The 16,572-nt window shown below is 36.9% G+C and overlaps 1 protein-coding gene across 1 annotated transcript in view; it reads left to right on the top strand.

The window, feature by feature from the left end:
- The first annotated feature begins 1,947 nt into the window (after positions 1–1,947).
- LOC307162376 (uncharacterized protein) overlaps positions 1,948–16,572 on the top strand; it is a 176,795-nt gene continuing 162,170 nt past the window's right edge. The window contains exon 1 of the mRNA XM_079877628.1: positions 1,948–1,977. The gene's annotated coding sequence lies outside the window, so the exon portion shown is untranslated. The remainder of the gene's footprint in view (positions 1,978–16,572) is intronic.

Genomic DNA, 16,572 nt, shown 5'->3' with positions numbered 1-16,572 from the left:
AATAACATCAGTTCATTGAAATGTTATGTAACGTTATTGAACTGGTCATTTCAGACTCCAATCGCGTCTGCTGCGTTAGTGTCGTCGGAAGATGAAGAAAAGACCTCAACACCGGTCAAAATTTCTGCCTCTGTCCAAGAACAATTTGTAAGTTTCTCAAGAACCAACATACTTCACACCATATTCTTTCTAAATGAATTCAAAAGCAACTGTATGACTTTTTATTTTATTTTTTATTCTTGTTTGTTGTAAAGTCACCGTGCCTAAGTACACCTGTGGGCCTCAGTACCACCATCAGCAGCATTGAAGCTGTAGGAGAAGATGATGAAAGCTATCAGCCCGAGTCAACCATCACCCTCACATCAACATCATCATCATTAGATGATGAAGGTGAAAAGGACTGGCATGAAAAGAAGCTAATTGTCAATGAGTCCAGCCTCATGTCACTCTTCAAATTTTGCCAGATGTGCGGGAAACCAATTTCGTCAAAGACTATTGTTGACGTTGGTGCACAGAGGAAGGTGGATTGGACATGTCTTGGGACCTGGAAATCTTCACATGACGTTAGGGGAATGCCGGAGGTGAACCTCCTTGCAGCAGCAGCAGTTCTGTTCAGAGGGGGCACATACACAGAACTCTCAGACTGGTGCAAGAACATGGGTGTCCAAATGATGGGACAGACTATATTTTACAACATACAGAAGGTATACTTGCACCCTGCTATCGAGGAAGTGTATAGTGAAAAAAGAACAGAACTCTTGGCAAGAGTGTATTTAGAACAGGAGGATGGAAAGAGGCTACACTTGATGGGTGATGGCCGATGTGACACGCCAGGTTTCAGTGCAAAATACTGCAACTACACATTTATGTTGGATGATACTCCACTCAGAACTGGTGCAGGTAAAATAAATATAAATAGCAGCAAAATTATAATAATGGAAAATTACAGATGTTATTTGTAAAATTATGATTCGAACTTGACTTTAGGTTACTGAGGCCACAAGCTCTGTTACCCTGGAACCACTAGCTTTCAAAAGGGGCATGACTGAGCTAATGGACCAGGGCCTTGACGTGCAGGTGATGGCCACAGATCGCTCCACATCTATTCAAAAAATAATGAGGGAACAATTTCCTAATGTCCAACATCAGTTTGACATCTGGCACACAGCAAAAGGTATGTATTTGTTTAGTCCCCCCTGTACACACACAAACCTACACACTTCTCCATCCCTACCCCCACTGACACCTCATGGTCTCACAGTCTTCACCCCCCTTCACAGAGTTTTGCAGCCATGATGCACTCAGCCAGTGTATTAGTGTAAATTGTTCATTCAAGAAAACCATGAACAATTCAAACTTATACACTAGCACAGTGCAGGAAGTCTGCAAAGCTCTGTAAGGGGCAAAGTGTGAGATACTAAGGTGTGAATTTGGGCCAATATGAATTAAAAATAAAAATGTTGGTGTTTGTCAAAACTTCTGCAGCATTTACTGACATGTTTCCGGAAGAAGATTCAGAACAAGGGAAAGAAAAAGGCCAAAGAAATCATCCATGCATGGACCAGGTCAGTGTTAGTTTGTAATCTAGCAGACTTTACATTGGTTTGCAAGGTTCAAAATTACTAATTGTATTATATTATAAATAGTGCGCGCATGCTCAGTATCAGCTGCTCGTGCTCATCACTTCTCTCAGGACAACATGTCTCAGTTCAGTTCAGTAAACTGTTGGAGTTACTGGAGTAACATATACTCCGGGATATTGTTTATTTCGAGTCGGAGGGACTGTGTCAGGCATGTCCACAAGTGATAACTTTAGTTATTTGTGGATCAGCGCTGACGCAAGACGCGAACTGTTTTAAACGATTCAGTCCGATTTAGTGTTCGACCGGTTCACTGAAAAGAACCGGTTCAAAAGAACGATTCGTTCACGAACCGACCATCACCAGAAAGAAGAAGAAGAAGGAGTCCTGACCTGAGGTGAGGAGAGCAGTTCGCGGTATTTCTCATATTTACACAACCATCACACACACTTTATACAGTTTGATGAGGCGACAGGCTCATTTCTGTATTGTTTTCATCGAGATACTTGTGCGTCTTTTCTGGCGTCTTCCTTCTGAAATAAACATTTAGTGCAGCAGCAGCGAGCATGAGGAGAATATGTTGAGTTCATTCAGACCTGAGCGATTTTGTGTTCGTTTGTGTGATTGTCTCGATGTTTGTGTGAGAACTGTTACTGAATGTCAAGTCAAGTTTGAGGTCTATGAGGGGAATTGATGAGCTTATAATGAGTTTTTTAGGATCATTTTCAGTTTTGAACATTATCAATGATTGTAATTACTAGAAAATCAAAATATATTTTAGATATTAACATTATACTGCTGTAGTTATTTAGATGAGGTGTTTAATTAAGTTTGGTTTGTTTTTATATATATTTTATGTTTTATTTGTGTCATGGCGACAAGCAACAGTATTATCTTTCAATGGGGCAGTTTTACAGGCTTTTAACATCTATCCTGACTCAAATAATGTGTTTCTAACAGCAAACACTCAGAATAAAGTGAGATGATCTGCTGATGATCCTGAATGGCTTGTTGAATGAGTGTTGATAGTCTGAGGCTCATCAATATTAACAGATCTGCTGAAAACACTCTTTATTTCATGACAATAGTTCCTGTTTTCACCTCATTTATTATGCTGATGTCTTCAGATCTCCTGTAAATTGACACTTAAAGCTCAATTAATTGGTGTCAGTAGACTATTTGTTGCTCAAAGTTATACATTTATTTCTGTGTCCATACTTTCAACTGTTTTTTCTTTCTTTTTCTGACCATTGTTAATATTTGGGAGACATTATGATGTTTATATTCTTTATCATTTCTATTTTTCTGTCTATATTGTAATGCAAAAAGCAGGAGAGTGTTCTGGTTAGCCATAACACAAGATATACATTTGCATCAGTTACTGTGGGCCCCATGTGGGCTTTTGATGGGCTGTAACTTGGGCCCTGCATGGGCCACCCAAATGGGGCCCAGATAAATATGTCCATCGGCTCCAAATGGGCCCCATGTGTGTTAGCCCATATGGGTTAATGATGGGTACACAGTGGGCTCAAGTTGGGCCCATGTAGGAGTTCATTTTATGGGCCCACAAGGGTCCCAAATTATATAATATTAATAGGCCTGAAAGTGGGTCCCATACATCACCCTTATGGGGCCCTTATGGGTGATCTCACTGGACCACAGTGGGCCCCATTTATTAACCCTCTGAGGTCGACAAACACGCTGGCGCGTTTTGCTGGATTTTCTTCACATAGTAGCACAATAACTTAAATTTCTCCGTCATTTATGGTCATACAGAAAAAAGAAATATGAAAAAAGAATCTGTGATATTTCTACTTTTGTATGTGTCCACTTACAATCAAATCAAAACATTGTGCTTTTTTAAAATAAAGAAAATAAACAGGGTGTGCTTTCTGCCTCTCCATCGCGGTGAACTTTTTTTTTCTTGAGCACGTCTATAAACTGAAACAAAACTCAGCGAATACTTGTCACACATTTATGAGCCATATACCTTTATAAACATTTAAGTGTGTACTTTTAAATGATCGGATTCAAACTGAAAACAAATATTCTCTGTTTAAGTAATTTGTATAAAACCAACAAGATGTCCAGCTTCTCACGCGCTTGCTAATTATTTTTAATTTGACCACGCCCACTCGCGCAAAAGATATTCACATGCAAATCTCCACATGGAACGCGAACGCGCTCATTAGCCTACCTCAAAAACAAAGCACGATGCAGCACAAATGCAAACCAAAAATGCATTTATTTGTGTTACTTTAAAGGGGGGGTGAAATGCTCATTTTCACTCAATCTCCTGTTAATCTTGAGTACCTATAGAGTAATATTGCATCCTTCATATCTCCAAAAAGTCTTTTGTTTTATTATATTAATCAAAGAAAGATAGGGTGTACCGAGTCTTTCCGGAAAAAAACGAGCGGCTGGGGGCGGGCCGTGTGGGCGAAGCTTAGCTGTGCTAACGCACCGAGCTAGTGACAACACACAGAGACATTATTTGTTCAACAGTTACTCACCGTCCGGTTCCAACGCACGACCGCGAACCTTTATCATTGCGACTGCTCGATCCTTAAGCATTAGACGATCTGGGCTTTGTTTATAAAACAATCATCGTCGAAATGCAGGGAACAGCTACACAACTCCGTTTATGCTCAGGAAAACAAACTCCATCCACGGGTTCCTTAACGCTGGGTTCTTTGGGAATCTGTGCAGGGTTGTCTTGCCCTGGCAACCAAAAACACACTTCTTTGGTGACATTGACTTCCCAAAAGCCGGGCAGGGCACTTTGATGGCGAACTGCTTTCACTCTCTTGCTCTGGTCTAAGAGTGCGCGCGCGGCCGCGATCTTACCGGAGAAGTGCCCTTAGGACCCATATAAGGAAATTCCGCCCTATCTTACGTAAGACAGAGACATACTCGAAAAAAACTTTCCGAAACTTGTGACAAACCGGAAGGAGTATTTTTGGAACAAAAATACTCCTTCAAACGTACAACTTAGTTTTTGAAACTTTGTCCATGTTTAGCATGGGAATCCAACTCTTTACCAGTGTAAAAAACTCAGTATGCATGAAATAGCATTCCACCCCCCCTTTAACATTTTAATATCTAAATGACAAAATATTTTAATTGCAGGGGAAAAAATGACTTCAATTCAGAATGTGTAAATCAAGGTTTCTTTTATTGAAGTTCATGTCTTCAAGATAAAACCTCAAATAAAAGTTATGAGTCCTGTGCCTGTACATAATCCTCAGCTTCAAACCTAAAGAGTAAAGAAAGAAAAGACAAATAAATACTTTAAAAGTCCTAGCAGAACTTCAAAAAATCAGTATTACATGAACATTTATTAAAGAAATGCATGAGTACAATCTAAATTATAATCAAGCTTCACGCTCATATCCCCCAAAATAATCTGAGCAAATACAATAGATATTCTAGATTTTGGTGCTTGAACCCCTAATAAGAAAATTGGAATATAATAAAGATCATTAATAACAATAAGAACACTACCAAAATTATTAGGTGCCTATGCACCCTCAATAATTGGCCCCTAACAAATACAATAAGGGTCTTCCTTTGCAGTTTGACCCCTAAAAATCAGTGCTGTTGAATATTTGATTCTGATTGATTAACTTAACTTAACAGATGTTAAAAATTACTACTAATTGAATGAAAAAGATGAATGAAGTAAAGTATATGCGCGTTGTGCACACGCTACATTATGGCCAAGTATGTGCCCTTAAAATAGCATTTCTAAACCTGCAAAATAGCACCAGGGAATGTTTGCACTGGAACACGCCTCCTTTTTTCGCTGAACCGCCCCCGGGAGCGCAAGTTCATTCCCTAGTTTACCGACGTGCGTCTGTGGAGGGAAAAGTCCGCTGTGCGTCGGGTGCAAAATAGGAATGATACATGATATGATACATGCGTCGGTGAACAAAGTCAATTGCGCTGGGTGCAAGATAGGGCCCCTAGAGTGTTTTTGTATATCTAATTTACATTTGCAGATGTAATCTAAAAAGCCATACAAAACTTCCAGGTTCCCTTTAAGTAATCATTTTTATCACCAGAAAACAAAATGATCAAAATCAACATTGAGCTGGGAACTTCTGGTTGATTTGACACAAAATGACCCCAAACCGTTTGTGTTTTTACTAATCTATGTAAATGAAGGATGTTGAAATGTATATACCATGCAAAGTATCAAACAGACGTAGGCTCCTGAATGAGCGTTTTCCATGGCGCCCTGTGAGGTTCAATTGACTGGGAAGGTCATTTGTCATCAAAAAAGCCATACTTCTACGGACACACTCATCAAGGCTCCTCCCTCCAATGTCCCCAAGCACTGAGACCTGAAGTTGAGATGAAAAGAAATATAGAAGAAACTAAATTACAAATGTAGTGGTAACAGTTGTCTGCTTTAATTAATCATTAGCTAATGATTTGCAAATGTATCATTATGTTATGACATTACTTGTTGAGGCACATGACTATTAATAGTCAATGATCACTATTAAACATGATTATCTGTGCATTAGTTAAGCATGAATTAATGCATATTATTGCACCCGTATTGTAAAGTGTTACCGATGGCCTCTAAAAAGGCAGACTCTTTGATCAGTGCCCTGACTACTAAACTACATGCTGCTTGAGACACACCCATAGTTTTGGGGTGAACATTACATTTAAGTGTGCATAATCATTCAGTATCTGTATTCCTAATGTAAAGCAACACATCTGAATAATCATGATTGTATAACATAATTAATCTTACTTTCTTTTACGCTTGGCTCTTTCTGGTTCTGGATCCGTCTGAAGATCTGAAGTCACTTCAGCTTTACGCAGCTTTGTTCTGGCAGCTGTGTAGTCAGCTAAGGAAATGTGAAAAAGATTAACTGAACATTTAAGCTTTTCCATTCACGTAAACATTTTCCACACACATTTTAAGTTACTATAACATGGGTATTACAAACTCTTTGCTTCTATTTAATAAAAAATTAATAATCTAAAATTATAACATTAATTACCACTTAGCGTTACCTTACCAGCTTTTCCCAAAACTCACACTTGGAATTTCGTCCAATCTTCTTGTGGTTCTTTTCCCTCTCTAACACATCGATCAACATTGACAGTGGAGGAAGGTGGCCAGTAACACTCCTCAGTCATTCTCCATTTTCTCCAAAAAAAAAAAAAAAAAAGGATTCTGAAATTTAACAGCAGTAGATTAAAAAGCAGAATTTAAAATAATTAACAAATGATTAAAAACAACATGAGTCCTGTGATTAGAATGTACAAAAATGAAAAGATTAAAATAAATTACTTCTCATCTCTTTTTACCTGATTAACCTAAAGGCACAACTATGACATTAGTTCAGGATAATTTTTAAACGATCAATACCGACATAGGCCTACTGATTAATTGAGATAACATAGTTAAGATAACTTACATCTATCAATCCATTCTGTATGTGGAGACATCGCATTAGGAACTGCTTGACCGGATCACTTAATCAGCTAGTCAACTGATTGACTTCAAATGAATCATTCAGATTTTTTCTTTGTGATTTTATTAAAACTAAGTTAATACAAAATAAAAACGTATACATATCTTACATTGGTAGTGTTAAACAGGATATATTTGACGGTGATGGTCTAGAAACTTGTCAGGAGAGAAGGAGACTGTTGGGTTTTTTTTTAGTTTGAATGAAGGCGGGAGGCAATCATTGTGGGGGAGGGGACGGTATGTATTTTAAGCACATTTTTTGCACATATACATTACAAAATAAGTGTTTATAAGGCCATGAAATTTACCCATAAAAAATATTATTTGACAAATATGATGTATTTTGTATTATATCAAATAAAAAAAAAACTTAGTCAAATATTTAAAAATGTTTTTCATTTTCAATACACAATTATGGCAGGTACTTTTTAAACAAATACAAACCAAATTTAGTAATAAAAATTTAGTCTAATATAGCCCAATTGGGGCCCAAACAAGACCGCAAATAAACAAAGATGGGCAGCCTAGCTGGAGCCCACAACCTAAACCAAACTGGGGCCCATAAAACCCCATCAAAGTGCCCACTCTGAGCCCATGCCCACATGACACCCATATAACCCAGAGAAAACCCATGTGGGGCCCACATGGACATGTTGGCTGATTTTGTGTTCGTTTGTGTGATTGTCTCGATGTTTGCAGTGAGAACTGTTACTGAATGTCAAGTCAAGAGTTAAAGTTTGAGGTCTATGAGGGGAATTGATGAGCTTATAATGAGTTTTTTAGGATCATTGTCAGTTTTGAACATTATCAATGATTGTAATTACTAGAAAATCAAAATATATTTTGATATTAACATTATACTTGCTGTAGTTATTTAGATCAGGTGTTTAATTAAGTTTGGTTTGTTTTTATATATTTTTTATGTTTTATTTGTGTCAGATGGTGAGAAGCAACAGTATTTTCTTTCAATAGGGCAGTTTAACAGACTTTTATCATGTATCCTGACTCAAATAATGTGTTTCTAACAGCAAACACTCAGAATAAAGTGAGATGATCTGCTGATGATCCTGAATGGCTTGTTGAATGAGTGTTGATAGTCTGAGGCTCATCAATATTAACAGATCTGCTGAAAACACTCTTTATTTCATGACAATAGTTCCTGTTTTCACCTCATTTATTATGCTGATGTCTTCAGATCTCCTGTAAATTGGCACTTAAAGCTCCAATAATTTGGTGTCAACAGACTGTATTTGTTGCTCAAAAATATACATTTATTTCTGTGTCCATACTTTCAACTGTTTTTTCTTTCTTTTTCTGACCATTGTTAATATTTGGGAGACATTATGATGTTTATATTCTTTATCATTTCTATTTTTCTGTCTTTGTGATGCAAAAAGCAGGAGAGTGTTCTGGTTAGCCATAACATAAGATATACATTTGCATCAGTTACTTTACTTCAGACAGACATAAATGCTTAGATGTGATATTTAGTATAAAAACTAATTCAGGAACTGATATATTTTTTTATTTTGTCAGTGAAGCTCCTCCTACATCAGTCACATGGTCAGTGAAGCTCCTCCCACATCAGTCACATGGTCAGTGAAGCTCCTCCCACAGCATTTCTCCAATAAATGCTGTAAATTCCCATCAGCTACAAGTGAAGACGATCATCAGAGCATCAGGAAGAGCTGAAATCTGCAAAGACTGAGTTTATTAAAGAGGACAGTGAGAACATGAGTGATCCAGAACCCTGCAGAATGAAACACACTGAAGATCCTGAAGAACAAAGAGGTTGGTGTTTATTCTTCATTCATTCATGATGCTGAAGAACATTCATACTTTCTTTAGGAATAATCAGTAAACACCAAGTTACTGATAAAGTTGTATTTGTCAAATATCATACACGTTATTCATAGTTAAAGAGATTCTTCTTACAGTAGCTTTGGTAACAGGGTTGATGAATGTGATCTACACTGTAGAGTGTGTGTAAAAACTGAGACAATGGATTGAGATTATTTTCTTGTCCTCCCATCATGCAGCAGAAAGACCCCAGATGATGTCACTTCCTGGGTGTCACAGTTTTGAGTAGGGCTGCACAATATATCAAATATATCAAAATATCGCAAAGTAGGGCTGAACGATTTTGGAAAATAATCTAATTGCAATTTTTAAAAAAAAATTTTTTTTACCAAAATTGCGATTTAATGCGCAATTACTTTTTAAGTTCTGTGTTATTCGACAAAGACAAGCAATAAGTCATTGTATAGTATGGATGGGAATCTTTAGGCACCTCATGATCTACTTTTTTTCTTAATTAATCTTATTAATAACACTTAAAATCATTATTTAATTACATGTGTCATTATAGGCATTTTAAAAAATAATTAAATTAACATGTTAAGATTTTTAAATTAACTAATATAAACTAATATAGCTTCAAAATACAAAAGCTAGTAAATAACAAAGAGGAACAAAAAAAAACATTACAAGCAATAAACAAAGAGTGCTTTCAGTATTTAAAAGTAGGCTGTCTGAACGCTTTCTGTTCAAGAGCTGTGAGTGATTTTATTTCTCAGTTTAGATACGATAAGCTGCATTCACACTAATGCTCAGATCTCTTTTGAAATATAAGATGTAGTTTGTCCTGTTGGTTTAAGATATAACTGACTGTGTTTACATTAATTTCGCATCATAAAAGTATTTTCCGATGCAAGTACATTTAACCAATGAGTCGCTCACAGCCGCATGCGCATCTGCATGAGTATTTTAAATTGAAAGCAGCCTTCTCAGTGATTTTCATATCTTTAATATATAAGCCAACTGCATTCCAAAAGACATTAATGATGCCTCAGCATTTGTGAGAAAAATTCTGGCGGGCGAGACCCACACTGCAAGAGTAACATCAAGCAAAGCGATATAACCTGTGCGATAAAGCCAGCGAATGTCCTTGTAATTCGCTTAAACCTTTTCCAAACTTTATGAAAGATTATATTTCGGAAGTTTTGAGTGTATGTGTGTGTGAGAGAGAGAGAGAGAGAGAGAGAGCACAGTGTGTGTCATAACGCATCTGTGTTTAAAAACTAAGCTCAGACTCGATTCTGAGGAGAGAGAATCTATTACATAATATATCATAATATATTAATTATATATATATATATTATGACATATCACAAAAATGAAAGTATTCTTTCAGTTTCTGTTGTTTAATAACCCTAATGTAAGATAACCTGAAACCCTGAACCCCGTGGTTTACACTGATGTTACAATAACACTTCTAATGTTACAGTAAAACACTGATGTTCACTTTCTGAAGCTGTAGGGATGTTTTCTTGTCACCAAAATAATGTGAAACACGTATGTTGGTTATATCATTTTAAATACATTTTAAAGATAATTTAAGTTTATTTTACACACTTTAAGCATTATGATATCGCATATCGCCTTTTTCTTCAATAGCCCTAGTTTTAAGAAATGATCAGTTTTTGAAAGGAGGAAAATCATGTCAGGAGTAACAGGGTTGAGTGAAACATGTAGGACACAGATAATGCTAATAAAATAGTTAATTTAAATCTAGTTAAAGCTTAGCCTGACTACGTCAGACTTCGTACTTCCGCTCAATTTCATTTCGCTTCTGTACTCAGTCTGAGACAGCGTAATAGCTTTGTGGATGCGTAGATTTACTTCACATAATCTGCAAAAGTCGTTCACAGCCATGTTCACTCCGGTATTTCGCTTGATGGTTTTGTTTTCGCATCATACATGTGTTTACAGTGGAAGTTAGATGCGGCTGAGCATGCGCATAACACACGCCATAACCAAACGTTATGTGATTGGCTTACAGGTAACCAATGATTTTAAACTTCAGACAAGCGCCCCCCGCGAGAGAGAAAACACTTCTCTATTATGCCATTCCAGACTCTGTCTACGAAGAAAAGCGAAGTAGCAGAGTTTGGTATTACCAGGCTAGTTAAAGCTGCTTTCACTCTACACTTTGAGCTTGTGAAATTTCTACTTGTGCTTGTGAAAAGTCTAGTGTGAATGGCCATTATTAATTAAAACGTTTTAGTAAAATAAATATCAATCTCAGAGTTGGTGACAAAATATGGCAGTATTGTATATTTTTATGTTAATATGTCAGTTAATTGTGTCATTGATCAAATATATTTAATAATGTTTTCTAAAGAAACATGGGATTCGTGCCTATGTTTTAAAACTAATAATTGGAAGATAAATTTACCTCATTCATGGAAAATTTCAAGGGCATATAATCAATTTATAAAAAGGCATCAAATTATTATAATATTTTAAAACCGTTGTCTACTTTCTGCTATCTACACTTTCATGTCCTTTCACTTTATATTTCTCTTTTAATTATGTTAATGTACTGAAAATGAAATTTAAGATTTTTTTCTTTCATGTCAGACCTGATGGAAGTGGAGGAGGAGAGTGAAGAACTGAGTGAAGTGGAGGAGGAGAGTGAAGAACTGAGTGAAGTGGAGGAGGAGAGTGAAGAACTGAGTGAAGTGGAGGAGGAGAGTGAAGAACTGAGTGAAGTGGAGGAGGAGAGTGAAGAACTGAGTGAAGTGGAGGAGGAGAGTGAAGAACTGAGTGAAGTGAAGGAGGAGAGTGAAGAACTGAGTGAAGTGGAGGAGGAACATCATGTCAAACCTGGAGAAAAAACTTTGAGTCGCTCAGAGACTCAAAATATTTTTTTAAAGAAAAGAAGAGCCAAGAAATCTTTCACCTGCACTCAGTGTGGAAAGAGTTTCACAACCAAACAAAATCTTGAGCGACACATGAGGATCCACACCGGAGAAAAGCCGTTCTCATGTGATCAATGCGGCAAAACATTTCTTTGTACATCACACCTGAAGACACACCTGATAGTTCATACGAAGAAGAAGCCGCATTCATGTTCTGTGTGTGGAAAGAGTTTTTCACTCCTGCTATATTTACATGCACATCAGAAAACTCACACTGGTGTGAGAGAGTACATGTGCTTTGAGTGTGAGAAGACTTTTACTACAGCGGGCAATTTAAAACTGCACCAGAGAATTCACACTGGAGAAAAACCTTACAAGTGTTCACACTGTGACATGAGATTCAGTCGGTCAGCACATCTGAAAAGACATGAGAGGATCCACACTGGAGAGAAGCCGTTCCCTTGTGATCAGTGTGGGAAGAGTTTCTCAAACAAACAACATCTTAATGTTCACATGAGGATCCACACCGGAGAGAAGCCATTCATGTGTGATCAGTGTGAAAAGAGATTCTCAAACAAACAAAGACTTAAGAGTCACATGATGATCCACACCGGAGTGAAGCCGTTCTCATGTGATCAATGCGGCAAAACATTTATCTGTGCATCAAACCTGAAGACACACCTGACAGTTCATACGGAGGAGAAGCCGCATTCATGTTCTGTGTGTGGAAAGAGTTTTTCACAGCTGCAATCTTTACAGAATCATGAGAAAATCCACACTGGTGTGAGAGAGTACATGTGCTTTGAGTGTGAGAAGACTTTTACTACAGCGTACAATTTAAAACAGCACCAGAGAATTCACACTGGAGAAAAACCTTACAAGTGTTCACACTGTGACAAGAGATTCAGTCAGTCTGCACATCTGAGATCACATGAGAGGATCCACACTGGAGAGAAGCCATTCATGTGTGATCAGTGTGGAAAGAGTTTCTCTGATAAAAGAGACCTGAAGCGACACATGAAGATCCATGCAGTGGAGAAACCACATCACCAGTCTGAGATCACGGTAGGGGTGCACGATATTGACCAAATGTGATATTGTGATTATAGAAAACATGTAAAATTACAAAAGTTATGGGAAACCGCATCAAAATAGATTCATAACAAATAAAACAAGTTTTCTTACAACACACGTTTATTTCAAATGATACAGAACAGGACATGTTAGAAACAATCAAAAAAAAAAAAAAAAAAAACAAGTAAAAAGAAAATGTCATGATAAACAGGGTCCATCAACAACCGTGTAACCTTTAGACGGCAATTTGCACTTTTCCCGACAACTCACAGGTAGAGGTTTGGCCGTATGGAAGGGGCTGTTTAAACCTGGACACTTCATGCGTTTTCTGTGATGGGATAGCTATCTGATCGTGAAAAGACCAGGTGTAAGTGCCCTCCGAAACACATTCGAGGCGGATTTGAATCCGATCGCACTCAAACCACTTCAGGAGGAGGTCTGGGTCGCATTCCAGGCGAAACTGGACAAGTGTAAATGCATCTGGTTGTTGACGGCGAGTAGCGACTCTGTAGCATGAAAATCTGTAGCATGAAAAGTTAACCCTCTCCAAGCGACGTGTATTTTACGATAGGTGCATGTCGGACGGGACGTATCATAAACTAAATATTGCATAATTATCGGGAGACTTTCGATATAATATCGGGCAACGTGATATCGTGATAATGATATTGAGTCTATATATCGTGCACCGCTAGATTGCGGCGAGTAGTTTATTTTCATGTGCTGAGCAACACAGTCTCTTCTGTGTAAGTTAGACACACATCACCCTATAGCCAAATCTCTCCTCTCCACCTATAGCCGGTGTGTGGTGAGCACAGGACACTTTATTGATTGATTGATATAACTCGTGTTCAACCAACAGGAATATCTCATTTGTCAGTTTAGATCAATGTAAAAAAACACAATTTGCTTTCTGACAGTAGGTGGCGCTCATGTAAAGCAGAAATAAAGCACTATACAGGGCTCTAGACTGTGAGTAATGGTCACATTTTGCTACCTTTTTTAAGAGAGAGCTGCCATTTCTGCCGCATACGAGAAACATCAAACGGCAAACGAAAGCAGAATGAAACCACACTACTCGTTTGAGCTGTGCAGCGCAGTTTATCAGCTCAGAGCAATACTAGACAGTGGTTTACTCGTGAACCGATAGTTCACCCAAAAAGGAAAATTAGCCCATGATTTACTCACCCTCATGTCATGGTGTAGGTGTATTTGACATTCTTCTTTCAGACGAATAGAATCAGAGTTATATTAAAAAATGTCCTGGCTCTTCCAAGCTTTAAAATGGCAGTGAACTGCAGTTTCATTTTTGAAGTCCATAAAAAGTGCATCTATCCATCATTAAAGTGCTCCTCATTTCTCCGGGGGTTAATACAGGCCTTCTGAGGAGAATGTCATATACACATAGGATGACTTAAGGGTGAGTAAATCATGTGCTAATTTTAATTTTTGGGTGAAATATCACTTTAATTCAGTATTAATAACATTGCAGCAAGATCTAGTGAGAAAGCATTTGAATTCAATGAAGTATTAACAACACAACACATAATTCTCTGTTATTAACCATATACTTTATATCAGATCAAACAGCACTGACTTGGAAGCCAGGACAAACATTGTGCCATGAACGAACAAGTTCATAAAGTTTTAAGTAATATGGCTTTAAGTCCACAAATCACCAATATTCCCTTTGGATTTAATTTAGTAATGCAAACTGTAAAAATGATATTGTGGCAGAAATAGACAAATGTTTTTACATTATTTATTTCAGGGTTCGTACATCCTTTTGAGAGTAAAATTCAAGCACTAATCAAGGACTTTCATGTCCATCACACTTTTTCCAGCACTTAATTCAGTTTTAATGTTATTTTTAATGTGATGACCAAAACCATGATTTGTTCATGCTTCAAAGATTGTCCCCATTTGTAAAACTAAACACTTCAAAATGTAGGAAAACTTATACTTGGCAAACCAACATATTTATTTAAAAATGTACTATAAACAGTAGATGGCAGCAGAGGACCGCTTATTGACTTATAAGCCATTTCCACTCGATAATAGTTTTTTTCTAGGCTGCCACTAACGACTATTTTTGTAATTTAGTAAAAATGTGTGTTCAGATATAAAATAAAAATAAAATAACAGTAAATGTTAGTTAAAACAATAGTAAGTCTGGGAAAGTCAATATGTTCTGAATGTCATTATATCCACATGTTCTGGGCTTCTGTTCAGCACAGCTAGATGGAAAAAATAAACAGGACTTCAGTAGTGAAACGCCAAATGAAACCCAAATTTCTATTAAATCCTTTTTTAAAGCAAAAGTAAAGTAGGGCTGCAGCTATCGATTATTTTAGTAATGAAGTATTTACCAATTATTCCACCGATAAATCGAGTAATCGAGCAAAAAATGTAATATCCAAGTGAAACAACAGCCATTAAAGTACAAATATATAATAACAAGCAATAATTGGTTCAAATAATTGGTTCAAATAAAGAATCAAAGTAAGTAGTAATTTGGGTTTTATTGAACAACACTGTTAGGTTACATGATCAAGGTCACTATTTTTTTTAAAAATGTGATTAGCCTTAGTACTTGAAATATTGATTATTCCTCTCGCATCATGTCTGTAAGAAATGAAACTTGTTTGTTTTTAGCAGAACTGCCAGAAAGCATCTGGAAGGAGAGGACCGAGAGAGCGCCAGTGATCCAGAACCTGCAGAATGAAACATCAAGATACTGAAGAACAAAGAGGTTGGTGTTTATTCTTGATTCCTCATTCATTCTTCATGATGAAGAACATGCTGATGCTCACCAGATTTACATTGTTTCATGACCAAACTAGTGATTTATAACACAAATCATCTTCATGACATTAAAATAGATCATAATCGTGCACAGCAGTTGTTGACCAGATTTGATGAGATTAAAATTACTATTGAACTCATCAGTGATCTTGACTTTGAGCTTCACTTTTCATTTCACGTTTGTCTCTCATTTGAAATCTCACTTGATTTATTGTTTCTTTTAGACCTGATGGACGTGAACGAGAAAGGAAAAACAGAAGTCTAAAAAACTCTTCACATGTAAATCAAGTCTGAAGATTCACATGAGGATCCACAGCGGAGAGAAACTTTACACATGTGATCAATGCGGGAAGAGTTTCACTCGGGCCTTCGTTCTGAAATCACTTCTGCCTTCTCATTTAGAAGAAGAGCACCAGAAAAATTACACCGGAAAAAAACACTTTCATGTTCAGGGAGCTGAAGAAGAGGCTGTAACACTTTTAACAGAGATATGAATCTGAAATTAATTTTAACTCGTCTCATTAGTTTTAATTTTTATACATTTTTGTACTTGAAGTAATGATTGATTAAACTCATTATAATTTTATCAACAGCTTGTTGTTATTGTCCAATTTAATTGTCTGCAGATTCTTCTTGCTTCAGGAATAATTCCATAATTTTCAGTTCTGAAAGCCAAGTATTACGTTTGCTTCGGCGGCTTCCCAGCAAACACAGAACGTTCCCCTAACATTGGTATTTGGTTCCTGTTTGGTTATTGTTTTGGGAACTAAATAATAATGTTCTAGGAATGCTCTTTTTATTTTTTTGCAGCAATAAAATAATGTTCCTAAAAAATTGCAGGATAGTTATTTTTAACAACATAGACATTTTTTATATTAACATAGAAATAATTACCAAATATAAAACGTTGCCC

The sequence above is a fragment of the Squalius cephalus genome (genome assembly GCF_949319135.1).
Source record: "Squalius cephalus genome assembly, chromosome: 1".
In the NCBI taxonomy this organism is placed as follows: Eukaryota; Metazoa; Chordata; class Actinopteri; order Cypriniformes; family Leuciscidae; genus Squalius; species Squalius cephalus.
This window is presented reverse-complemented; position numbering and strand designations above follow the sequence as displayed.